A 26924-nucleotide genomic window follows, 5' to 3' on the forward strand; every position below is an offset into this window, starting at 1 on the left:
TTGGATGACAATGTGATGCAGTCCGTCACAAACCTGAGGCTTGGGAGACGTTGGACCTTTCAACAGGACAATGATCCCAAGCATACCTCAAACTCCACTAGAGCATGGTTGCAGATTAAAGGCTGGAACATTTTGGAGTGGCCATCGCAGTCACCAGACTTAAATCCGATTGAGAACCTCTGGTGGGACTTAAAGAAAGCAGTTGCAGTGCGCAAGCCTAAGAATGTGACTGAAGGTGGAAGCGGCGGTGGAGGAGGAGGAGGAGGAGGAGGAGGTAGCCAACACAGCAGGTTTTGGTTTTTAATTGATTTATTTTTTAAATTAGGGTAAACCCCAAAATAGTGAGACAGATCTAGGGTTGCTACCTCATCCCTTTAAATCTGAACACAGAGTTACACAGGTTCTGGGGCTAATTTAATGTCGATAGACTCGATAAGGCACCAAGTGAGTTTAATTAACAGCACCTTAATCAGCCAGAGAACCTGTGTAATTAATATGTTTTTGCTTTGAAAGGGATGAGATGGCAACCCTAGAAAGCTCAGAAAAAAACAATGGCTGGGTAAGGCCGGCCCGGTGTCTATTCTGCACAAGGTACGGACAACTCCTCTGGGATCCATGCCTGGTTCATTTTAATGAACGTGAGCTTGTCCACATTGGCTCTGGACAGGCGGCTGCGCTTGTCTGTGATAACGCCCCCTGCCGTGCTAAATACACGTTCAGACAATACACTGGCCGCAGGGCAGGCCAGCACCTCCAAGGCGTAAAGGGCAAGCTCAGGCCATGTGCCCAATTTGGAGACCCAGAAGTTTAAGGGGGCATAGCCGTCATTCAGTACGTGTAGGGGTGTGCTCACATACTGCTCCACCATGTTGCTGAAATGCTGCCTCCTGCTAAAACGTTCCATATCAGCTGGTGGTGCTGTTTGTTGTGGCGTGCTGACAAAGCTTTTCCACATTTCGCCATGCTAACCCTGCCTTCTGAGGTGCTGGCGGTGCCCCTGCTGCGTTGGCGACCTCTTCCTCCTCCTCTGCCTTCTGCTTCCACTGTGCCCCTGCTGCCAGGTGGGAATTGCACCAGCAGCGCGTCTAACAGCGTGCGCTTGTACTCGCGCATCTTGCATTCACGCTCCAGTGAGGGGATTAAGGACGGTACATTGTCCTTGTAACGGGGATCCAGCAGCGTGGCCACCCAGTAATCAACACCTGTCATAATGTGCGAAACACGCCGGTCGTTGCGGAGACACTGCAGCATGTAATTGCTCATGTGTGCCAGGCTGCCCAGAGGCAACAAAAAGCTGTCCTCTGTGGGAGGTGTATCATCTGTGTCCTCTGTATCCCCCCAGTCACGCACCAGTAATGGCCATGAGCTGGTCTGGATGCCATCCTGCTGTGAACATGGTTCCTCCTCCTCCTCCATGTCTTCCTCCTCCTCATCCTCCACCGCGTCATCCTCCAGAACTGTGCCCTTGCTAGACAATTGTGTACCTGGCCTTTGTTGGTGCACGAACCCACCCTCGGAGCCACTTGTGAATGACTGCCCTGAAAGCCTTGGAAATGATCCCGATTCCTCCTCCTCCTCCTGTGCCACATCCTCTTCCATCATCGCCCGTAGCGTTTTTTCAAGGAGGCATAGAAGTGGGATAGTCACGAGAGCGGCGTCATTGGCACTGGCCATGTTGGTGGAGTACTCAAAACAGAGCAACAAGGCACACAGGTCTCGCATGGAGGCCCAGTTATTGGTGGTAAAGTGGTTCTGTTCCGCAGAGCGACTCACGCGTGCGTGCTGCAGCTGGAACTCCACTATCGCCTGCTGCTGCTCGCACAGTCTGGCCAGCATGTGCAAGGTGGAGTTCCACCTTGTGGGCACATCACATATGAGGCGGTGAGCGGGAAGGCCGAAGTTACGCTGCAGCGATGCCATGCGAGCAGCAGGGTGAGAACGCCGAAAGTGCGCACAGACGGCCCGCACTTTTTGCAGCAGCTGTGGCATATCGGGGTAAGTTCTCAGGAAACTCTGCACCACCAAATTCAGCACATGCGCCAGGCAAGGGATGTGCGTCAAACCGGCTAGGCCCAGAGCTGCTACGAGATTTCGCCCGTTATCGCACACCACCAGGCCCGGCTTGAGGCTGACTGACGCCAACCACTCATCGGTCTGTTGTTCCATGTCCATCCACAACTCCTGCGCGGTGTGTGTTTTTTCCCCCAAACAGGAAAGTTTTAAAACTGCCTGCTGGCGTTTACCCATGGCTGTGCTGAAGTTGGTGGTGAATTTGTTACGCTGACTGGATGAGGAGGCGGTAGAGGATGAGGAAGCGGAGTAGAAGGAGTTAGGAACAGGAGGCAAACTGAAGCACCCTGCAATCCTCGGTGGTGGGAGGACATGCGCCAAACTGCTATCCGCCTCAGGCCCAGCCGCCATTACATTTACCCAGTGCGCTGTTAGGGAGATATAACGTACCTGACCGTGCTTACTGGTCCACGTATTCGTAGTTAGGTGGACCTTGGCACAGATGGCGTTGCGCAGTGCACACCTGATTTTGTCCCCCACTTGGTTGTGCAGGGAAGGGATGGCTCGCCTGGAAAAGTAGTGGCGGCTGGGCATGACGTACTGTGGGACAGACAATGCCATCAGGCTGTTAAAACTCTGCGTCTCCACCAGACGGAATGACAGCATTTCAAAGGCCAGTAATTTTGAAATGCTGGCATTCAGGGCCAGGGATCGCGGGTGGGTAGAGGGGTACTTTCTCTTACGCTCCAGTGTTTGGGAGATGGAGAGCTGAATGCTTTCATGGGACATTGTGGAGATGTTTGGTGACCCAGGTGGTAGTGTTGCTTGCCGGTCCTCTAATTGAGGGGTGGCAGGTGGCACTGTCACTACGGAGGTGGATGAAGAGGCAGAGAGGCCCGAGACTGATGCAGAAGAGGAAGCAGGAGGAGCCAGAGACCTTTCTTGGTTTTTGAGGTGTCTACTCCACTGCAGCTCATGCTTTGCACTTAGATGCCTGGTCATGCAGGTTGAGAACGTTTATGCCTCGCTTCAGGCTCTGATTGCACAACGTGCAAACCACGCGTGTCTTGTCATCAGCACATTGTGTGAAGAACTGCCACGCTAGGGAACTCCTTGGACCTGGCCTTGGTGTGCTCGGTCCCTTGCTGCGTTGGGCAGTAGCAGGCATACTGTCTAGGGGACGGAAGCTCTGCTTTGGCACCCTGCTCCCTCTTCTGCTGTGCTGGTGTGACCACCGCCTCTTCCTCCGAACTACACGGGTCACCTGCATGAGGTTGATTCCATGTCGGGTCGAGGACCTCATCGTCCTGCACATCATCTTCCACCCAGTCTTCACCACTGCCCTCCTTGTCGGTCTGTACAGTTGGCAACTGTGTTTCATCATCATCCAAGACGTGCTGTGATGGTCCCCCCCCATGTACTCATCTTGAAATATAAGTGGTTGGGCATCGATGCACTCAATCTCATCCCCTTCTGGGGCTGGGCTAGGTGAATGGCCCTGGGAACACATGCTAACAGACTCATCAAAAAGAAGAAGAGACTGCTGCATGCTTTGGGGCTCAGACTGCTTGGCTGATTTGCAAGGGGGTGAGGTGGAAGACTGATGGTGGACATCGGCTGCAGGCGCCAACTCTGAACTTTCAGCACAAGACTGGTTGGAAAACAATGTGAAGGAACTGCAGCCACTGTCAGCAACCCAATCTACTACCGCCTGTTCTGCTCCTGGCCTCAACATTCGTAGAGCTGGATTAGGCCCGACCAAATACCCTTGCAGGCTCTGTCGGCTACTCGCACCTGAGAAAGGTGTTTCACATGTGCGTGTAGCTGGCACAGATCTACCACATCCTCTCCCTGTAACAGGAGCTCCACCAGCAGCACCACGACCACGTCCCTTATTTGACGTTTTCCTCATATTTCTCAAATTTAGGGTCTTGCCCTAATTTTGAGAAATTTTAAATACAAAAATAGTGTAATATGGTGAAATAGGCAGAGATTCACCTATATATTTCTCTACCTATAGCAATAAGCAGGAAGCCAGCCCTAAACAATGTACTGGTGGAGTGCTGGTGAAATGGGCAGAGATTCACCTATATATTTCTCAAATTTAGGGTCTTGCCCTAATTTTGAGAAATTTTAAATACAAAAATAGTGTAAGCTGGTGAAATAGGTGCAATAAGCAGGAAGCCAGCCCTAAACAATGTACTGCACAGACAGTATATCACAGGGGACAGGTAGAGTGCTGGTGAAATAGGCAGAGATTCGCCTATATATTTCTCTACCTATAGCAAGAAGCAGGAAGCCAGCCCTAAACAATGTACTGCACAGACAGTATATCACAGGGGACAGGTGGAGTGCTGTTGAAATGGGCAGAGATTCACCTATAGATTGCTGACTGTCCCTATAGGAAAATTTCTGGAAACCTGTCCCTGAACTATGTACTGGACACAAACACAGTATATCACAGGTGCACAGGTGGTGGCAGGTGGAGTGCTGTTGAAATATTCAGAGTCACCTATAGATTGCTGACTGTCCCTATAGGAAAATTTCTGGAAACCTGTCCCTGAACTATGTACTGGACACAAACACAGTATATCACAGGTGCACAGGTGGTGGCAGGTGCAGTGCTGTTGAAATATTCAGAGTCACCTATAGATTGCTGCTGTCCCTATAGCTGAACAAAATTCCTAAACTATATGAAGCACAGCAGATGTCACAGGAATAAAGAGTGATTGTTGAGATTTCTGAAGCAGGATATAGCTCTCTGACACTGTCCCTAAGCAGCAGCAGCAGCCTCTCCCTATGATAACTAAAGCACAGTGACAACGAGCCAGATACCATAAGATGATGCAGATATCAAAGAAATAAAGTGTGCTTGTTGAGATTTCTGAAGCAGGATACAGCTCTCTGACACTGTCCCTAAGCAGCAGCAGCCTCTCCCTATGATAACTAAAGCACAGTGACAACGAGCCAGATACCATAAGATGATGCAGATATCAAAGAAATAAAGTGTGCTTGTTGAGATTTCTGAAGCAGGATACACCTCTCTAACACTGTCCCTAAGCAGCAACAGCAGCAGCCTCTCCCTATCATAACTAAAGCAGAGTGACGATCTGTGCTGTGTGCCTCTATCTAATTTAGAGGCTGGTCACATGATGGGTCACATGCTGCACTGGCCAATCACAGCCATGCCATAAGTACGCATGGCTGTGATCAGTTCCCAGTCAAAGTAGTAAAACGAATGGCGATTGGCTGCCGTGCAGCGCGCCAAAACATACCCGAACTCCGATCCCGGACCCGAACTTTTTCCAATTATTCGGGTCCGGGTTCGGGAAAAACCCAAAGTCTGTACCGAACCCGAACTTTACAGTTCGGGTTCGCTCAACCCTAGTTACATTAATATGCCAATTTTTTTTTTTTTAAATAAAAATTTCCCTCGGTTTAGGCCGATACATATTGTTCTACATATTTTTGTTAAAGAAAAAGCGCAATAAGCGTATATTTATTGGTTTGCGCAAAAGTTATAGCGCCTACAAAATAGGGGATAGATTTAGGATTTTTTTTTTCAGGCCTGCGATATTGCGGCGGACGTATCGGACACTTTTGACACAATTTTGGGACCATTCACATTTATACAGCGATCAGTGCTATAAAAATGCAATAATTACTGTATAAATGTCACTGGCAGTGAAGGGGTTAACACTAGGGGGTGAGGAAGGGGTTAAATGTGTATCCTGGGTGTGTTCTAACTGTGTGGGGGAGGGGACTGACTGGGGGAGGTGACCGATGCTGTGTCCCTATGTACAAGGGACACAGCATCGGTCTCCTCTCTCCCTGACAGGACGTCGAGCTCTGTGTTTACACACAGAGCTCCACGTCCCTGCTGTCACCGCCGATCGCGGGTACCTGGCAGACATCGCGGCCGCCAGGCACACGCATCGGCTTCCCAGCAATGCGCCGGGCACGTTGTTTCCCCGCTGTGCACCCCCAGTGGCGCGCACGGGGAATGTAAACAAGAGGACGTCCACTCGGCACTTGAGAGCCGCGCTGTGGATGTCTTTCGTCCATAGCGTGGATCCCAAGTGGTTAAAATATATATATATATATATATATATATATATATATATATTTTTTTTTTTTTTTTTAGAGGTCCGGAGGTCCCCAGGGGCCCGGAGATCCACAGGGCCCTGGATGACAACCCCCCTTTTTTATAAAAAAATATATATATATATTTTATTTATTTTATTTTTTATATATATATATGTATATATTTAATATATTATTATTATTGGGCCCAGAGGGCCCCGGATGGCAACCCCCCTTTTTTTTTATAAAAAAAATATATTTCTTTTTTATAATATTTTATATATGTATCTTTATATATATATATATATATATATATATATATATATATATATATTTTTTTTTTTTAAAGGGCTCAGAGGGCCCCATGTGGCAAACCCCTTTTTTTCTATTATTAAAGGGACCAGAGGCCTGGATTTTTTTTTTATATATAAATGTTTATTTTTTTTTAAAGGTCCCAGATGGCAAATAAATTTAAATATATATTTTTTATATATAATTGTTTTTTTCTTTTTATTAAAGGGCCCAGCCAGAGGTCCCCAGGGCCCCGGATGGCTACCCCCCTTTTTTATATATATTTTTCTTTATTTCTTATTTTTTTTGTAAAGGCCCCCCCCCCCCGCTTCTTCATGGCAGCCTCCCCTCTTCCCAATTTCAGGCGGCAGCACCCCCCCCGGTTATCTTCTCCAGGGGCCCATGCCTAAAGCTGTGTAAGGGGCCCCATAATTCCTGATGGCGGCTCTGCCTATACCAGTCCTTAAAAGGACTTTTGTGGACCTTTTAGATGGCTATTTGATCGAATACAGCCTGTCCCTGCTCCAAACACCAACCTCTCCCTACACTGACAAAAAGCAGAATGTAAGATGGCCGCCAGATCAGGTCTATTTATAAGGTAGGGGGTATGTCCATGTGCTGAAATGTCTCAATTGGCTGTCCTGCACCACCTGATGGATGTGTCATAGGTCAAAGTTCTTACCCATGTACATTGCGGACCGCCGCAAACATCGCCAGATGTCCGCCGGTTTGGCGGACCGCGAACGCGCAAAGTTTGCCGCAAAACGACTGCCGGGCGAACCGGCAGGTCATCTCTACTCTTGCTATGCAAGAACACTTAATAATCTATATTCACCTATCTTTCATTTTCACTATAGGTCTCTCCCCTCTGTTACATCCTTTTCCTCCCTATGTATATACTCACCTTTCCCCCTTCCTCTTGGCTGGGATTATAGGGAATAATAGGATGAATTACTAGGTCAATTATCATTGAAGCACCAGCCAATGATCCTTATTCCAATACAAATAGAAATACAATGTATACTATTGGTGATATTGGGAAAATGGATATACAGGCATACCCCACTTTATGGACACTAACTTTACAAACACTGTTGAGTAAAAACATTCCCAAGCCATGCAGTCGTACTAGAAGGAACTGAAGCACTGAGTACGTAGCCTGCCCTGTTCCAGTGTGCTTTTTCTGTATCCTGGCCGCCTCCCTACATCTGGTGACATCACATTCGCTTGGTGGTTCTTCTGGCTTCCATGTCAGCCACAGAACGCCATCCAGCCTCTCCACTGCACCAGTGTCCTCTGTGCACAGCGTGATGTACGGGGTATGGAGTGGAGCCTATTTACATGTGAGTGTACCCCTGGCACCCCCACTACAGCCCCTGACTCCCCCACTACAGCCTAGAAGTGAAAAAAAGGTATTACTTCACTCTAAGTACATTTTCATTTTACATACATGCTCTGGTCTCATTGCGTACTTAAAGTGGGGTATGCCTGTACCTCCAGGTCTTGAAGGTTCACCGTTAATAACAGGTTAATTCCTGAGAGATTGTTATGCCATGCCATGGAATACAATGCAAAAGATGACTCAACGAGCCATACTGTACATGTGTGAATTCCCATATTATTGCTAAAGGTATCGAATCTGGGCTTTGTTCAGTATATGTTGAGTTGAAAGATTGTATTTCTACATTCCTCTTCATCCTAGCTAATATAAGCTTGATAGACCCCTGGGCCCTGACATGTCCTGCTCTCATTTCTCAAAGCATATAGATATATCCTTCATATTGGATTATGGCGAGAGTTGATCTTGCGTTTACCTCGGCCATGCATTTTTAATAATTATATATACATTTTTTATCTATAATGGGTGAACACTTTATAGCACATGTGTCAAACACAAGGCCCGCGGGCCGAATCCGGCCCTCCAGGAAATTTCATGTGGCCCTTGCACCTCTCCTGCCGCTGCAGGAGAGCTCCAGTCCTCCTCCAGACTTCCTGCTTTCAAGCAATGCATCCAGCTTCTTCCCAGCAGCAGCATAAGGAAAGGGGGGAGCACTGTGTTGTAAGGGAGAGTGGGGGACTCAACTTCTGATGGTGGGGGGGCTCTTGACATCTAATGTAAAGGGAAGGGGATGCGCTGGTCATCTAATCTTACAGATACAACCGGCCCTTTTGAGGGCAATCATAATGCTGATGCGGCCCACAATGAAATTGAGTTTGACACCCCTGCTTTATAGTAAATGCAAAATTTGTTATGGGGTTTCTATTTAGCAACTATTGCTTTTTAATATTTAAATTTAGCAATAGGGAAGGAGACCCCATGTCCTGATGAAGTTCGGGGTGGAACGAAACATATGTAGACACACAATGAAAAAAAAAAAAAAAAAACCTTCTACCTCCGATGCTCTGTATGCTTGATTACCTGAGAGGAGCCAAAGGAAGCAACCAGCATGGGACTAGCTGACATTGGATCTATGACTGATGGTATCACTGCTGTCTGGCGGGAGGGTTCGATGAATATCAGCTGTAGTGCAGTGTGCACTGGGATCGACTTTCTACCTGTCTGTGGAGTCTAACCAGGAGTGAAATGCTTGTATGATTTATTGAGGAGCTTAACATGTGCTGAACTACTTGCATGACCCACATCATAGCCGATTCTAATTCACATTTCCAGCTGGACCAACTTGGAGCACTTAAGGGCCGTCATTACCTACCAACACTAAATCGTTAACAGAGGAAGCAGGACCGTGAGTACACACCGCATTACAAGACCCATCATATCAGCAGTTCATATGGGATACCTGGAGCACTGGGATTCCTCCATTTACTGTCCGGATTGGATGTAGCATTCAAATTTCCTATGTGACTTTGACTGTCTGCAGTGATTGTTTTATGTCCCCCCACTCTGGGTGGTATTGCACGGGATCATTAACGGTGCATCCTTATGTCATAGAGAGACTTCCCTCCAGTGGCGTAGCGTGGGGGGGGGCAGAGGGGTGTGGCCCTGGGCGCAACATTCAGTCTCAGGTGTCCTGTGATTGGGCGTATGAGGTTGGCCTGTCCACGATCGCGGTAGATCCTGGAGTTCTGCCTTTCGCCCAATCACAGGGTGCAGGAGACTGAACATGGGTGGAGGCAGGACTCCAGGATCTACCGCGATCGTGGACAGGCCAACCCCGCCGCTGCACATGACCCCATATGTCCAGTGACTAAACATGGCGCGGAATACAAGGATTATCGCCGAGCAGAGCGCAGAGGCTGCAGAGTGAAGCAGCAGGTGTGCCAAACATGGCGATTCAGCCTGGAGCCGCTCTCCGCCTCTTTCTTCTGAGCCGCCAGATTACTGTCTGCAGCAAGGTACCAGGGATTGGGAGGAGGGTAGCCGCTGACACTCTTGAACTCTTCCAGGCAGGCTGAGCCAATGCTGGGGATGAAGGAGAGCACAGAGCTGGGAATAGAGCGCAGGCAGCAGGGGGTGGGGGAGGAGAAGGAAAGTCACAGCCTGGAGGAGAAGAGAGAGGAATGGAGAGGAGAGAGGGAGCAGCCTGGAGGAGAGGTGGAGGGAAGAGAGGAAAGGCACACTTCTATATACACATGAATGAGACAGGAGGAAATCAGTGGATCTGGGATTGTCACATCCATGGGGGGGACATGGAATCAGTGGGAGATGACATTAACAGGAGCTAGCGATCCGGCGGCCATATTTAATCTTAGGTGCCCTGTGATTGGGCGAATGGGGTCATATGCTGCGGCGGGCCTGGCCTTTTCGTGATCGTGGGTGGCGCATGCGCGAAGGTTGTTCCTGAAGTTCCGTCCTGCCTCCTTGTTTGAGCTGCCTGTGGCCGCCATCGTCTACTCCTCCTCTCCGCCAGACCACGCCGTATCTGGAACTGGGACATCCCCCGTTGGCATTCTGATCTTTGACAAAAAGCAGGTGAGTCGTCTAAGAGGAGGGAGCAGCCGCCAGCCAGCGGACAGTTGGGGAGAGTCATGCCACATCCATGCATTAATTTAATTCAGCCAGCAAGCAAACATGTAGCATGCCTGACAGTGTAGTGTAAGTGGGGTGTGTAGTGGGGTGGGCAGTGTAGTGTAAGTGGGGTGAGTAGTGGGATGGGCAGTGTAGTGTAAGTGGGGTGTGTAGTGTAAATGGGGTGTGTAGTGGGGTGGGCAGTGTAGTTTGGAGAGGGCAGTGTAGTGTAAGTGGGGTGGGCAGTGTAGTGCAGTAGGGTGGGCAGTGTAGTGCAGTAGGGTGGGGTGTGTATTTGGGTGAGCAGTGTAGTGTAGTAGGCAGTGTAGTGTAGGTGGGATGGGCAGTGTGGTGGGCAGTGTAATGTAGTGGGGTGTGTAGTGTAGTGTAAGTGGGGTGGGCAGTGTGGTGGGCAGTGCACTGTAGTGTAAGTGGGGTAGGCAGTGTATTGGTAGTGGGGTGTGTAGTGGTAGTGGGGTGGGCATTTCAGTTTAAGTGGGGTGCGCAGTGTAGTGGAATAGGCAGTGAAGTGGGGTAGGCAGTGTAGTGGGGTGGGCAGTGGTAGTGGGGTGGGCATTTTAGTGTAAGTGGGGTAGGCAGTGTAGTGCAGGGGGGTAGGCAGTGTAGTGCAGTGGCCGGGTAGTGTAAGTGGGGTGTGTAGTGTAGTGGGCATTGTAGTGTAGTGGGGTGGGCAGTGTAGTTTAGTGGGCAGTATAGTGTAGTGTAGTTTAGTGGGCAGTATAGTGTAGAGGAGTTTGGTAGGCAGTGTAGAGGAGTTTGGTGGGAAGTGTAGTGGGCAGTGTAGTGGAGTTTGGTGGGCAGTGTAGTGGAGTTTGGTGGGCAGTGTTGTGGAGTGGTCAGGATAGGAATCGGGTAGTTTAGTACCATTGTAGGAAGGAAAGCGACTCAGGGAGTGCTAAAAGTTCGCAGGTTAAGAGGGCGCAAATTACTTGCCTTGCCCCGGGCGCTGACAACCCACGCTACGCCACTACTTCCCTCATCCTTTCATTTTCAGCTATATCATCAGCCCTTGCTGTGGTCTTGCTGACAGGATCATTGCTCTTAACATGAGTTCCTACAGGAGTGGGCACTATCACTTTTATTTTAGGTGGTTTCCTTCAGGTGTTCACCCAGCACCCAGAAACTTTCAGCTTTCTCTGTTTAGGTCAGGCTTCTGCATTCGCCCATAGTGGTCTTAAGGTGCGGAGTCCCCTATCCAGGGTGTTGGGAGCTCCCTGGTCTCACTACATCTTTGGGCATTCACATACAGATGTTTTGGGTTACCATCTTGGTTTTTAGGGGGAGTGTATAGGGTTCTTGGTTCCAGCTCTGAAGGGGAGGTGAATAGTTGTCCCATCCAGTTTTAGGGGGAGGTGGGGGCTGGGTCTGTGATAGAGGGTCCCTGTCACCTAGCAGGGAGGGGTGCATTATTTCTGGGGGGTGATGGGGTCCTGTAGGGGAGGTTAGAACACATATAGAGAGATTTGTGTGATGCTGCTATAGTATTTTCAATAAACTGTAATGAGGAGATAAACCCTGGGTGTGTACATTTTTACTTTTTCGATTTTGTGATGTAATGCAACTTGTGAACACACCCTACCATTATATATGGGGGTACACTCATATCTAGCAACTTATCAGGCTCCTAGTTTGTTTTTCTTTTTTCTCTTTTCATTTTTTCACACCACTCGCCTTGCCTAGTAACCTGCACCCTGAGGTGAAATGTCAGACCTCCCTGTCTCTGGGGGTCCCCACCATGCCTCTTGATGTCATGGGGGCAGCTACACGAAGAAAACATTTCACTCTGAGTGTTGGCATGCTGAGATAACTGCACCACCCTATGTATGCCACTGATAAACAGAATATTCTGGGTTGTATTTAGAAACTGTGATAAATTGTCTATTCTTCCAAGTGTGTTACACATTGTAGACACCTCAGTAACCATATGTGAGGGAAGCTGTCTGATCTCTGCCAAGTAGCATCTAGAGTCTTGTTGATTTAAACCCAGAGATTTAAATGTGACATTCACTAATTTGGCCTCTGAAGACATTCCTTTTAATAATGTATAAATCAAACTTCACAGAAAACTGTCACTTTGACAAGTGAATTAACTTAATGTACAATCCCTGAAGATGGCTGTAACGGACACATGCATGCTGCCGGGACAGTTATGATCTTCGTGCAGGGGGACTACAAGGAACTGCATGGCTTGTCACAAGTGGATGTACCACATTGTATTCTGAGCTCAAAGGGTTAACTGGACAAGGGTCTCTGTCACTGCTGAATGCTAATGTTCCCTTTGCATAGCTAATGAACTCTCTTGTGGAGATAACAGCCTCCTGTGGGGTGTATGCTGAAGGGGATTATGTGTGAGTGATAATTATTTTAAAGGTTAATTGAATTCTATTGTCTGATCAAGCTAAGTTGAGGAGCCGAAATGGCTAGCAGCTGATTGGCTCAAGGGAAGGTCATTCTTTCAAAGTGTGTGTATTGAAGTCCCCCCTGGGGGGGGGGGGAGTGTCATTTGTTTCTGTACAGTTTGTAACCAGATTTAAGGAGGAAAAATGTGACATTAAAGGTCAGTCTGCTTGACTCTGCAAACGTAGCACGTCTCGTTTCTTGAAAGGGCGTTCGATGGGATATACCGGCGGTACTTGCATATCGCAGCTTGCCAGGGAAAAGGACGTCTCCAACGGCTGAGACCCTCACACCAGTGGGTAGCCGTTACATTGGTGGCAGCAGTGGGATGGTCCTTTTATCCAAAGAGCAAGTGCTGAATGGAGTCGCAGTACGCCAGGCTGAAAAGATCCACACTGAAAGATTTATTAGAGAGTCGTGGTAGGAGCGCCAGCAACAGACCACGGAGGGAGCTGATAGCTGACCTGCTGGAGCTGGACGAAATGGATGGATCCATGGAAGGAACTGAGCCCCTTGCACCGGTCAGCAAAGAAGATGTAATTACTGGGATTGTACAGCGGAGATTATCCTTGTATCCAGAAACGTCTGTGGAACTAATCAACCAGCTGTTTCGGGAAGCAAGGGAAGAGATACAAACGAAGAGGGGACAAGAACTGGAACTGGTAAGAGCGAGACAGCCCATTACACCTGCAGTTCCTACCCCCCCACCTGCTGCTACAGGAAAGAAAATACCGTTCACTGCATTTAAAGCTTTTGTAGAAAGTGAGGAGGAAATCGATGGATATTTGGCGGACTTTGAGAGGCAGTGCTCACTACACCAGGTACCACCAGACCAATGGGTCACTATTTTGTCGGGGAAATTGTCGGGCAAAGCCAATGAAGCCTTTCGGGCTCTCGCTCCAGAGGATATTTTACAATATCAGCAAGTTAAAAAGGCGTTGCTAACCCGATATGCCGTAACGCCAGAAGCCTACCGCCGGCGCTTCCGGGAGTCCAAGAAGATGGCTGTGGACTCCCACATGGAATGGGCCAACCAGTTACAAAGGATGGCATCCCTTTGGGTCCAAGGGTGCAAGGCCAACACCGGGGAGGAAGTATTGCAGCTGTTCCTAATGGAACATTTCTTCCAAGACCTGGCCGCAAACATACAAGACTGGGTACGAGATCGCCGTCCCGCTAACTTAAACGAGGCGGCTCGGCTAGCAGATGAGTACGCAGAAACAAGGAAAGTAAGCCAGGGTACTACACGGCTGGCTCATAAGGTAGAACCGCGTACTCCAACCGTCACCCCACGCCCAGAGTTTCCGGCTCCAGTTCCATCACATCCTCAGGGGCCTAGCAACTACCCCCGGGATTCGCCTAGGGTGACGTGCCATCACTGCAGCGACACGGGACATATTGCTCGTTATTGCCCTTTGGGAGCTACAAATAACAATTGGAGACGCACAACACCCAACACAGAGGTCACTCCATCACGTCCCTCTGCGGCCCACTGCCTGGAGACCGAGGGGGGCCCGGAGGAATGTCTGGGAATTTGGTATGAGGCCGACCCAATACAAGCGGCCTCTCCGGATAACCGTCAGCATCACCGTCAGGAGGTACGGGTGAATGGACAAGTAGCACAAGGCCTAAGAGACACTGGGACTACTATCACTCTGATTCAAAAACATCTGGTAAAGCCAGAGAACGTGTCCACTCGCACAGTTGCCGTCCGGGTCGCAGGGGGTGCTGTATTTCGCGTACCCACCACCCGGGTGCACTTAGACTGGGGAGCCGGGTCAGGAAAGACCACAGTTGGTATCATGGACAACCTACCTGCCGAGGTGGTGCTGGGCAACGACATTGGCCCTCTGACTTCGGCTTATTTACCTACACCTGCTGCTGCTTGTCCCGTGACCACCCGCGTTGCTGGAATCAACCCGCTTGCTGCTGAGAACCGGGTAAGACTACCTTCCCCGACATGTACTGTAGATCCGGCACAATATCACAGTCTAAAATGGGAATGTGACAAGTTGGCCAGTGAGAAATCAGAGATGCAACGACACTATGTCATGTATTATGAGATGTCCCGTGGCTTGAACATTGAAATGCACAAACAGGCGGAAATTGTCAAAAGATTAAATGGGATTTGCATCCAGGTGGTGCCGTATCTGTCCCAAGAGCACCAGCAACAGGTTTTAGGAGCCATTGAAAGAGCAAAGCAAGTGACTGTTCCAGAACTGAATTCTATTATTCACCGTCACCATCAGCTACCGACCTGGTAAGCCAATGGGAAGGCCGACGGACTGTCCAGGCAAACGGAACTTTTACCCTAACAGCAGACCGGACATCCCCAAGTTGATCCGAAAAGGATCAATCCGGGTCTGCCGGAGTGTTCCACAAAGGGGGAGTAGTGTAACGGACACATGCATGCTGCCGGGACAGTTATGATCTTCGTGCAGGGGGACTACAAGGAACTGCATGGCTTGTCACAAGTGGATGTACCACATTGTATTCTGAGCTCAAAGGGTTAACTGGACAAGGGTCTCTGTCACTGCTGAATGCTAATGTTCCCTTCGCATAGCTAATGAACTCTCTTGTGGAGATAACAGCCTCCTGTGGGGTGTATGCTGAGGGGGATTATGTGTGAGTGATAATTATTTTAAAGGTTAATTGAATTCTATTGTCTGATCAAGCTAAGTTGAGGAGCCGAAATGGCTAGCAGCTGATTGGCTCAAGGGAAGGTCATTCTTTCAAAGTGTGTGTATTGAAGTCCCCCCTGGGGGGGGGGGAGTGTCATTTGTTTCTGTACAGTTTGTAACCAGATTTAAGGAGGAAAAATGTGACATTAAAGGTCAGTCTGCTTGACTCTGCAAACGTAGCACGTCTCGTTTCTTGAAAGGGCGTTCGATGGGATATACCGGCGGTACTTGCATATCGCAGCTTGCCAGGGAAAAGGACGTCTCCAACGGCTGAGACCCTCACACCAGTGGGTAGCCGTTACAATGGCAAATGAAGAGGTTGTATTTCTTACTGGAAATGTAAGTGTTTATAGATGTAACCATTTCAAATCTGGACTGTTTCAATCCCTTTCAATCCAGACCATTTTTCAGATTTTAGTCACACTATAAATGACTAGTGTTGCTCACGAATATTCGCATTGCGAATATTCGACTCGAATATAGCATATTCGAGAAATCGCGCTATATTTCGAATTTCGCGGTGAATATTCGCAATTCCGAATATTCGATTTTTTACAATTTTTTTTTAGAACAGATCACATCCTAGATATCTCCATCGACGTCTAAAAGCATTGCTGGTATGATTAGAGACCCTGGGCCGAGTAGCTGAAGCGTTCATTGAATTTTGCCGAAAAATCGCAATGCGATTATTCGGCAATCGCAATATCGCGCGATTATTTTCTTCGCCCCTATCTTCCGCATCAGAGCGATTTTTACAGTTTCATTTTTAAAACAGATCACATCCTAGTGATCTCCATAGACGTCTAAAAGCATTGCTGGTATGATTAGAGACCTTGGGCCGAGTAGCTGAAGCGATCATTTTATATTGCCGAATATTCGCAATGCGAATATTCGGCAATAGGAATATTGCGCGATTATTTTCTCCGCCCTTTTGCATCAGAGCCAATCAGAGTTCTCCTTCCACACTCGTCAGAGGTTAGCAACCAATAGGAATCTGCCTGCACGGACATTATATAAGGTCACTCCCAGCACCATTTCATTGCAGATTCAGAAGCTGGCTAGAGAGTGTGGAGGCTGTTTCTGTGTTCCTGTGTCTGTTCCTGATTGATTTATATCATCATCAGCATAGTGCTGCATTGCTATTTAGTGATTCCAGTGCATCTTTTCCAGTATATCAACTGCTTTTTTCAAAGCAATAGACCCAAGAGCTTTTTTCAAAGCTACGTTTTGTGCTGTTTTGTGCTGTTTTGTTCATCTTGTGTTACTGTTTGATCTTGCATCTTCGCTGTTCAGTGATATTTGCTAGTGATTTCAGTGCACATTTTGCTGAGCTTTCTAAAAGAGCTTTTTTCAAAGCTAAGTTTTGTTCATCTTGTGTTACTGTTTGATCTTGCAGCTTCGCTGTTCAGTGATATTTGCTAGTGATTTCAGTGCACATTTTGCTTAGTTTTTCCTAAAGAGCTTTTCTAAAAGCTAAGGTTTGTGTTCAGTTTAGTTAAATTTTGTGTAGTAAGTGTACACACTGTTAGTGTACATTTATTTCATCTAGCTTAGCTTAGTGTGTGTTTAGTGTCTGTGTTTTGTGTTTAAAAAAAAAAAAAAAGTTAGTGTTTGTTTAGTGCTTTTTTTTTTTTTTTTAATTTTGTAGTCCTTGTCTTTGGTGTACTACTTTTCTTAGGCCGGGTACACACGGACAAACATGTATGGTGAAAGCGGTCCGTCGGACCGTTTTCACCATACATGTCTGCCAGAGGGCTTCTGTACGATGGTTGTACACACCATCGTACAGAAGTCCGCGCGTAAACAATACGCGGGGCGTGTCCGCGGTGTCGCCGCGTCGATGACGCGGTGTCGCCGCGACAATGACGCGGCGACGTGGGCGGCCCGCCTTTAAAATGCTTCCACGCATGCGTCGAAGTCATTCGACGCATGCGAGGGACGGCGGGCGCCTGGACATGTACGGTAGGTCTGTACTGACGACCGTACATGTCCGAGCGGGCTGAATTCCAGCGGGCTGTTTTAAAACAAGTCCAGGAATATTTGCCCGCTGGGAAAAGGCCCGGCGGGCAAATGTTTGCTGGAATTCGGCCCGCTCGCGCCCACACACGAGCAAACATGTCTGCTGAAACTGGCCTGCGGGCCAGTTTCAGCAGACATGTTTGCTCGTGAAAAATAGTTGGAAACAACTGCGCTAAGATGAGCGATCGGGATTAATAAGCAGCAATTAGGTTGTGTATAAACAAAATTAACAAATGGAAAAAGAGAGTAATTGCGCTAAACCCAAATACACACTTGTAATAAGCAAGTGTATGTGAAGATCCTTATATCTAAATAAATGATCCAATATAATCGAGAAGGCAGGGTTTTCTACCCTGCTGCTATTGATATATGTGAACCCAGTGATCAACAACATAAACAGTGATAAACCATAACTTCAAATGATTAAGTAGACAATAAAAATATTAGTGTTTAAAAAGTCCATGAAGTCCAAGGCTAGTTTTAAATTAGATGATAAGTCCATATAATAAAAAAGGAAGAACACCCGTGAAGAATCCAGAAATGTTTGCAATTAATACACCAGACGTGAATCCTCCACCGATCATGCAGCTGCTTACCAGATATCTGGGTCCTGCCGGACCACTATCCACATATCTCTCAGCCAGAGATTTTGTAAGGCAGTAGTAACTCCTTCAATGCACTAAACCACTCCGTGCTCAATGAGGCTCAACGAGGGATATAGAAGACAACAAACAGAGCTCCACATAGCATAAATCCGGATAATTTATTTTTAAAAGAACATAAGCATATGTACATACAACTCACATTTGGGTTGAATAAACCAGCATTTGGCCTGTAACGCCGGCCGGACGTGTCCAGGAACAAAAAGAGGCCACTCGTTTTTGGAGGAATGAAGGGGATGGCGTCCACACGTCACTCAATCCACCCGACGCGTTTCGTGATAAGATCACTTCGTCTCAGGGTACGAGTGGCGTGGGACGCCACCCCTTTATATAGAAATACAAATACAATTAATTGATGAAGCAAATACACTAACCAAGCCTCGTTCCGGGATTCCCCCATGCACCGGAAGTGTATTGATCCACATCCGGGTCGCAAGTCGTAACACCGCCCAAATGGGCGGGCACCTGCAGGACATGTAGAATCCACTACGGCGAGGCGTGGCAAGAACATCTGAGGGGCGGGACCGCAAGGTCACTGCTCCGGATTCAGCAACACAGCCCAGCGTGTCGGATGGTGGGATATTGGATATTACACACGATCGTAATATATGCGCCATCAAACAACATCCAAATCACCACCCGGCCCGGGAACTGCAGATGCCTATATACATTATGTACATTATATGAAGGTTTTAAACCATTAAAATTAATAAAACATGTAAAATAAACATTGAATGTTGGACTACATCATAACATTGTGAACCAAGCCTCATTATGGATTTGCCGCGCATGCGCCCGTCTAAGTGGTTGCGCTCCACAGAGCGGCTCACCGTAATAGCCCTACACATCCATGCACCTCCGCTCCCTCTAAAGCAACAGCAGAATAACCTCTCCACATGAGGTATATAGCTGTTGGTAATTGGATCTGGCTATACTGGACATGTTCTTGACCCATCGGTGCATATCATGCAACCAAAGGAATGTGACCCCTGTCTGAATAGCACACTATGAGAAAAAAGTAAAAACTTAATTCAATATTACTAAATCCAAATGGACATAAGTTTTGTAGAAAGTGTTCCTTATTCATAATGATATCTTAGTGTTGTGTGAGTGACGCCATCCCCTTCATTCCTCCAAAAACGAGTGGCCTCTTTTTGTTCCTGGACACGTCCGGCCGGCGTTACAGGCCAAATGCTGGTTTATTCAACCCAAATGTGAGTTGTATGTACATATGCTTATGTTCTTTTAAAAATAAATTATCCGGATTTATGCTATGTGGAGCTCTGTTTGTTGTCTTCTATATCCCTCGTTGAGCCTCATTGAGCACGGAGTGGTTTAGTGCATTGAAGGAGTTACTACTGCCTTACAAAATCTCTGGCTGAGAGATATGTGGATAGTGGTCCGGCAGGACCCAGATATCTGGTAAGCAGCTGCATGATCGGTGGAGGATTCACGTCTGGTGTATTAATTGCAAACATTTCTGGATTCTTCACGGGTGTTCTTCCTTTTTTATTATATGGACTTATCATCTAATTTAAAACTAGCCTTGGACTTCATGGACTTTTTAAACACTAATATTTTTATTGTCTACTTAATCATTTGAAGTTATGGTTTATCACTGTTTATGTTGTTGATCACTGGGTTCACATATATCAATAGCAGCAGGGTAGAAAACCCTGCCTTCTCGATTATATTGGATCATTTATTTAGATATAAGGATCTTCACATACACATGTTTGCTCGTGAGTATGGGGCCTTATAGTTTAGTAGCTGTCTGTGTACGTCTTTGTCTGCGTGCCTGTCTTGTAAAAAAAACACATAAAAACACATTTTCCTCACATTTCCCCCCCCAATAAAGTTTACCCCCCCCCACACACATCAGCAATCATGAGCGGCATCCGTGGCCGTGGCAGCAGGGGTAGGGGAGTTACTCCCAGTGCTGGGTCGCTGCCAGCACAGGGTACCTCTCGTGCCCCTACTAGTGGTAGAGGATCGGGTGCAAGGGGAGTCCGCCTGATCCGGGAGTTCTTCCCATCGGGCAGCCGCCCGATATTGCCATCTCAGGCTGAAGTAGTGGTGGACTACATGGGGCACAGCAGTGCCAGTGAGTCGTCGGTCCCGACTCACAGTAGTACCACCATTACACCGGTGCCTGTAGTACCCCCCCCCAGCCCCCAAGAGTCCAGCATCTTACTGTTCGACAGCGACAGTGAGAGGGATATCTTGGGGGAGGCCATGCATCAGGCAGACCTCCAGCTCTGTCCTGATGGTCAGGACCTTTTTGAAGGGATGGATGAGGAGGATGGGATACCTGCTGGCAGTATCCCAGAGACATCCCTTCAAACTGGTGCTGCTGTTTTGGTGCAGGAAACAGCAGCACCTAGTCAGACCCAGGCGTGGGTGAGGGGACAGCGGAGCCAGGCTAGAGGCTCCATGTCAGTTGGTTCCCTCAGACCAACACATCTCAGCCCTTGGTCTGACATCTCTGGGGGCGAAGAGGGTGACCCATCATGGTTGCCATCTGACGCGTCGGCTCACTACGTCAGTGACGACGGGGAAGGTAGGCACCCTGGTGAAACGGTGCGCCAGGTCACCACCAGGGAGACCATCGTCAGGGTCTCCACTGGTGATGGCAGCAGGAGGTGTCAGGAGGAGCAGCAGCAGCAGCAGCAGCAGGCAGCTCCACCTGTGCGCACCGAGTCCCAGCAGGTGCAAGTAAGCGTCACCCCATCTGACAGGGGGGCGGTGCTGAAGTCACCTGTCTGGAACTACTTTACCCTGGTGGCAGACAACCCTACCGTGGCCATCTGCCGGATTTGTAAAGTGAGGGTGAAGAGAGGGAAGTGTTTGGCTCGGGTGGGTACCACAGCCCTGAACCATCACCTGAGGATAAACCACTGGGCGGTGTTTGACGAGATGAAGCGTGGTGGTGGTAGCAGCGCCACCACCACAAGTGAGCAGGGTACAGCAGCCCCTGCCACATCTTCATCTCTTTCCAGCAGGTCATGCCCCCCCGCTCCCTCTAGTAGAGGTACTGGTACCGGCAGCCAGACCTCTACTTCCACAGGACCCTCCGCGTCTGTGTCCCGCACTGCCGTCCGGCGCCAGGCGTCAATTTCAGACGCCTTTGACCGCACCACTCCCTTCCCCCCTGGAGACCGACGTGTGCGTTCCCTCAATGGGCTCCTGGCAAGGGTTATTGCCCAACATCTGCTGCCCTTCAACATAGTTGACAGCAACCCCTTCAGGCAGATGTTGGAGCAGGCCCAACCCCAATGGCGTGTCCCCAGCCGCCATTTCTTTGCCAGGACTGGTGTCCCTGCCCTACACCAGCACATTGTGCAGAATGTAACCCTGTCGCTGGATCACGCTGTCAGCGACAGGGTTCATCTGACAATGGATGGCTGGACCAGCAGGCATGGGCAGGGGCGCTACATCAGCTTCACGGCCCATTGGGTTTCCCTCCGAGGCGTCGGTGAGGGATCGGCGGCAACCGATCTTGTGGTGCCGCCCCGGGGTGTCCAGGGGAGAACTGCTGGTCTCCCTCAAGCCACTGTCTCTGCAGCTGCTGAGCCTCCCAGCAAGCGCCCCCGTAGCTACTCAAGTGTGGGGCACGTGCGCTGTCAGGCCGTGCTCCAGCTTGTTAGTTTAGGGGACCGGAGACACACTGGACAAGAAGTGCTGAAAGCACTTCAGGCTCAGGTCCAGAAGTGGCTGACACCCCGAAGGCTCCAGGCAGGTATGGTTGTCTGCGATAACGGCAGCAACCTACTCGCCGCCCTCAGTGCTGGCAGTCTGACCCACGTGCCCTGTCTGGCACATGTCCTCAACCTGGTGGTGCAGAAGTTCCTGCGCACTTATCCCGGGTTGAGTGACATTGTGGCAAAGGCGCGTAGGATTGCCAGCCACTTCAGGCGCTCCCCAACCGCTACCGCGTCCCTGTCCGAGTTGCAGCGGAATTACAGTCTGCCCCTTCACAGGCTGATTGTGGACAGTGTGACGCGGTGGAACTCCACCCTCCACATGCTGAAGAGGTTGTGGGAGCAGCGAAGGGCGGTGAGGGAGTACCTGATGGACCTACGCACTGAGAGGGCTTCACCACAACTCCCTTTCATCGCCTGTGCGGAGTGGGGGCAGATACAGCAGGTCTGCCAAGTGTTGTCCTCCTTCGAGCAGGCGACCAAGATGGTCAGCAGTGAGCATGTCGGCCTCAATAACGTGCTGCCAATAGTGTTCATGTTGGAGAGGACAATAGATCGCCTGCTCGAAGCTGGGGAGAGTGCCTTGGTGGAGCAGGAGGAGTCAGCAATGCTCCACCGAGACCAGGGCCAGGACGAGGAGGAGGAGGAGGAGGATGATGATGATGAGGAGGAGGAGGTGGTTGCTGGTGTCATCCCGGAGTCAGGGCCTGGTCAGGAGGGAGAACCGGTGTTGGGGGCACCGATAGTCCGGGGGTTGGGCATCTCTGAGCGTGACCAGCAGCGCCTCAGGGATGAAGAGTCGGACCTCATTGACCTGGGCAGCAGTGAGGAGTCACAGCGGGCTGTGCTCTTCCTTATGGCTGCCCACATGCTGAGATGCCTCAGGAGGGACCCCCGGGTTAAGACCATCAAGGCGAGGGATGATTTCTGGATGGCCACCCTTTTGGATCCCAGGTGCAAGGGAACTGGAGCAGTTCATCCCAGCCAGCCGGAGGCAGCACCGGATGGAGGAACTGCAGGCAGGCATTGTCAGCCGGTTGAAGCAGGCAACTCCCCGGCCTCCAGTTGTCCCCCCTCATCTCACCCAGCAGGTGGCTGCACCCAGCAGCAGCCGAGCAGGGGACCTAATGGATGAGATGAGGATGTTCTTCCAATCGGAGCGACCCAGTACCAGCAGCAGCAGCAGCAGTCACCACCAGCGGCTGGCCCACATGGTGGCAGATTACATGGCGTCCGTCGGTGCTTCTGAGAGTATGATTACCGACGACCCCATGGAGTACTGGGTTGCCAGATTGGACACCTGCCGCGAGCTCGCTCAGTATGCGCTGGAGTTATTGTCTTGCCCCCCCTCCAGCGTACTATCTGAGCGGACATTCAGCGTGGCAGGTGGGGTGGTCACGGACAAGAGGACCCGTCTGTCCACAGACTCCGTGGACAGACTCACATTCATAAAGATGAATGAGTCCTGGATCGGCGGTGACTTTCTGGCACCCGTCGTCGGTTCAGGGCGCTGAAGGGTCCCTTGTCATGCATTCCCTGATGGAGCCCCGGACCTGATGTATTTACAGTGCTGAATATAACTATTTTAACACCTGAGAAAATCAATGTTAATATTTGGTACAGTAGGCTTTCTTTGCAATTACAGCGGTCAAACCTTTCTTGTAGTTTTACACCAGCTTTGCACACACTGGAGGAGGGATTTTGGCCCACTCCTCCACACAGATCTTTTCTACATCAGTCAGGTTTCTGGGCTCTCGCTGAGAAACAGAGTTTGAGCTCCCTCCAAAGATTCTCTATTGGGTTTAGGTCTGGAGACTGGCTAGGCCACGCCAGAACCTTGATATGCTCCTTACAGAGCCAATCCTTGGTTATCCTGGCTGTGTGCTTTGGGTCATTGTCATGTTGGAAGAACCAGCCTCGACCCATCTTCAAAGCTCTAAATCAGGGAAGGAGGTTGTTGCCCAAAATCTAGCAATAAATGGCCCCGGTCATCCTCTCCTTAATACAGTGCAGTCACCCTGTCCCATGTGCAGAAAAACACCACCAAAGCATGATGCTACCACCCCCATGCTTCACAGTAGGGATGGCGTTCTTGGCATGGTACTCATCATTATTCTTCCTCCGAACACGGTTAGTGAAATTATGACCAAAAAGTTATATTATGGTCTCATCTGACCACATGACTTTATCCCATGACTCCTCTGGATCAGTCAAGACACCTATGTCAGCAGTTATTTCCCACTCCTATATACTCCTATTACCACTGCTTTTCATCATGGCACCTCCTGCCCAAGTGATATGACTCTGTATCAACTACTACTGCTAATACTACTACTGCTGCTGCTCAGTCAAGACACCTATGTCAGCAGTTATTTCACACTCTATATACTCCTATTACCACTGCTGTTCATCATGGCACCTACTGCCCAAGTGATATGACTCTGTATCAACTACTACTGCTAATACTACTACTGCTGCTTCTGCTGCTGCTGCTCAGTCAAGACACCTATGTCAGCAGTTATTTCACACTCTATATACTCCTATTACCACTGCTGTTCATCATGGCACCTCCTGCCCAAGTGATATGACTCTGTATCAACTACTACTGCTAATACTACTACTGCTGCTGCTGCTGCTGCTGCTCAGTCAAGACAACTATGTCAAAAGTAATTTCCCACTCTATATACTCCTATTACCACTGCTGTTCATCATGGCACCTCCTGCCCAAGTGATATGACTCTGTATCAACTACTACTGCTAATACTACTACTGCTGCTGCTGCTGCTGCTGCTGCTGCTCAGTCAAGACAACTATGTCAAAAGTAATTTCCCACTCTATATACTCCTATTACCACTGCTGTTCATCATGGCACCTCCTGCCCAAGTGATATGACTCTGTATCAACTACTACTGCTAATACTACTACTGCTGCTGCTCAGTCAAGACACCTATGTCAGCAGTTATTTCCCACTCTATATACTCCTATTACCACTGCTGTTCATCATGGCACCTCCTGCCCAAGTGATATGACTCTGTATTAACTACTACTGCTAATACTACTACTGCTGCTGCTGCTGCTCAGTCAAGACACCTATGTCAGCAGTTATTTCACACTCTATATACTCCTATTACCACTGCTGTTCATCATGGCACCTCCTGCCCAAGTGATATGACTCTGTATCAACTACTACTGCTAATACTACTACTGCTGCTGCTGCTGCTGCTGCTCAGTCAAGACAACTATGTCAAAAGTAATTTCCCACTCTATATACTCCTATTACCACTGCTGTTCATCATGGCACCTCCTGCCCAAGTGATATGACTCTGTATCTACTGCTACTACTACTGCTGCTGCTGCTCAGTCAAGACACCTATGTAAAAAGTTAATTCCCACTCTACATACTCCTATTACCACTGCTGTTCACTGATACCACTGATAGTTAATTTATCCCTTAACTACCCCCATTTGTGAGGGTCTGGGTTTTTCTTTAAAGTCCCATGCAAATCAATAGGAAATGTATGTTCCCACATAACTTCTGTACACCTAGAGATATTTCAATAATACCTGCTATACATATTACTTATATGCCAAATAAAAATATATAACAGTTAAATTAACCCTTACCAACACCCTTATATAAAAGATGGGTATATTTATATTACTATGATTTTCCTCCCCAAAAGGTTAAGATAGGAAGACCGGGCAACGCCGGGTATTCAGCTAGTAATAGTATAAAATGTTTTCGGTTATTATTAAGCTAGATGTGTTGATGTTGATGTGTTAGATGTGAAGTTAGATGTGTTTAAAAAACTAATAATTTCAATAAGAAATGAAACCTTTGCAAAATATAACATTTTTTATTAAAACAAAAAAAAATAAAAAATTAAGACATGAACTTCTGAAGCTCTGCCACCTCATCCATGGTTTTCGCCATTTGTTGCACCAGCTGCTGATTTTGGCGCGTCAAAAAAAGGATCTGCTGCTCATTTGCCAGTACTCTCTGCGTCATGTTTTTCACGGCAGCTTGTTTCCCCTTGAGCTTTTTTATAACTGTTAGGATATAAGAAAAAAACATTTGGATTTCAAAGACCGTTACGAAAGATTATTTTCAGCCATAAAAATAATAAAGTCGGACTTAAGAGACTCTATGAAAGAGGATCTGGCAGAGGCAATTCTCTTCCTTAGAACTCTACATTGCATTTATTTGCATTTGCTAAGCCTAGAACTACATTTCAAGATTAATATAAACCATTTCTAGGTTTTTCAGATTTTTTTTTTGGTTCATTATAGATAAGCTTTGTTTTTGTTCTAAAACAGCCAAATAATGTGGTCTGTATTTTTGAACTGTTAAAGATCATGTTCCTGATGTTTAAGCCTGCTGCTACTATCCAGTCACTTGATTGTTTTCATTGTGTTTGTCTTTTGCTTAAACTGTGCAATACAGTAGACTGTTGGCTTCCCAGCCAGTAGTCCTGTGGTAGGTTGCGTTTCTTTCCCTCAAGGAATCTATAAAATACATTTGCATATTAATACAGAGGAGTTGGAGTCGGGGAGTCGGGGAGTCGGAGTCTGAAGTACATAAAACTGAGGAGTCAGAGTCGGAGTCGGAAAATGTATCTACCGACTCCACAGCCCTGCTTTAAATGCTGTCCATTTTTAGAGCTACATTTTATTGTTGAAATTTTATTAATCTCTGTGCACATATTTACCCTCCTGATTGATGGTAAAATTAACCGTCTCATCCTGCTCCTCTTCCTCGTCACCCACTACTCCACCAGAAGTTTCGGGGGGGGGGGGTGCAGCTCCTCCTCTTGCTCCTCCACAGGAGCTGGGGGTGGTGATGTGGATGGCCCTGGCTGCTCCTCCTCATCCCTCTCCTCCTCTTCCACATCCTCCTCCTGCTCCTCCTCTGCGGCCTGTCGCCTTGTGCGCTTGGGGCGCACAGTTGGTAGCGGAGCTCCTATAATAACACAATGTTCATATATTATAAAAATGTTTTCTAATGACGTATGCAAATTCTGTGTACTCTGCTGTATTGTATATGAATACAAATTAATTTATATAGACAGTTAACCAATGGGACAATGTTATA

Source organism: Rana temporaria, chromosome 12, assembly GCF_905171775.1.
Source record: "Rana temporaria chromosome 12, aRanTem1.1, whole genome shotgun sequence".
Taxonomy (NCBI): domain Eukaryota; kingdom Metazoa; phylum Chordata; class Amphibia; order Anura; family Ranidae; genus Rana; species Rana temporaria.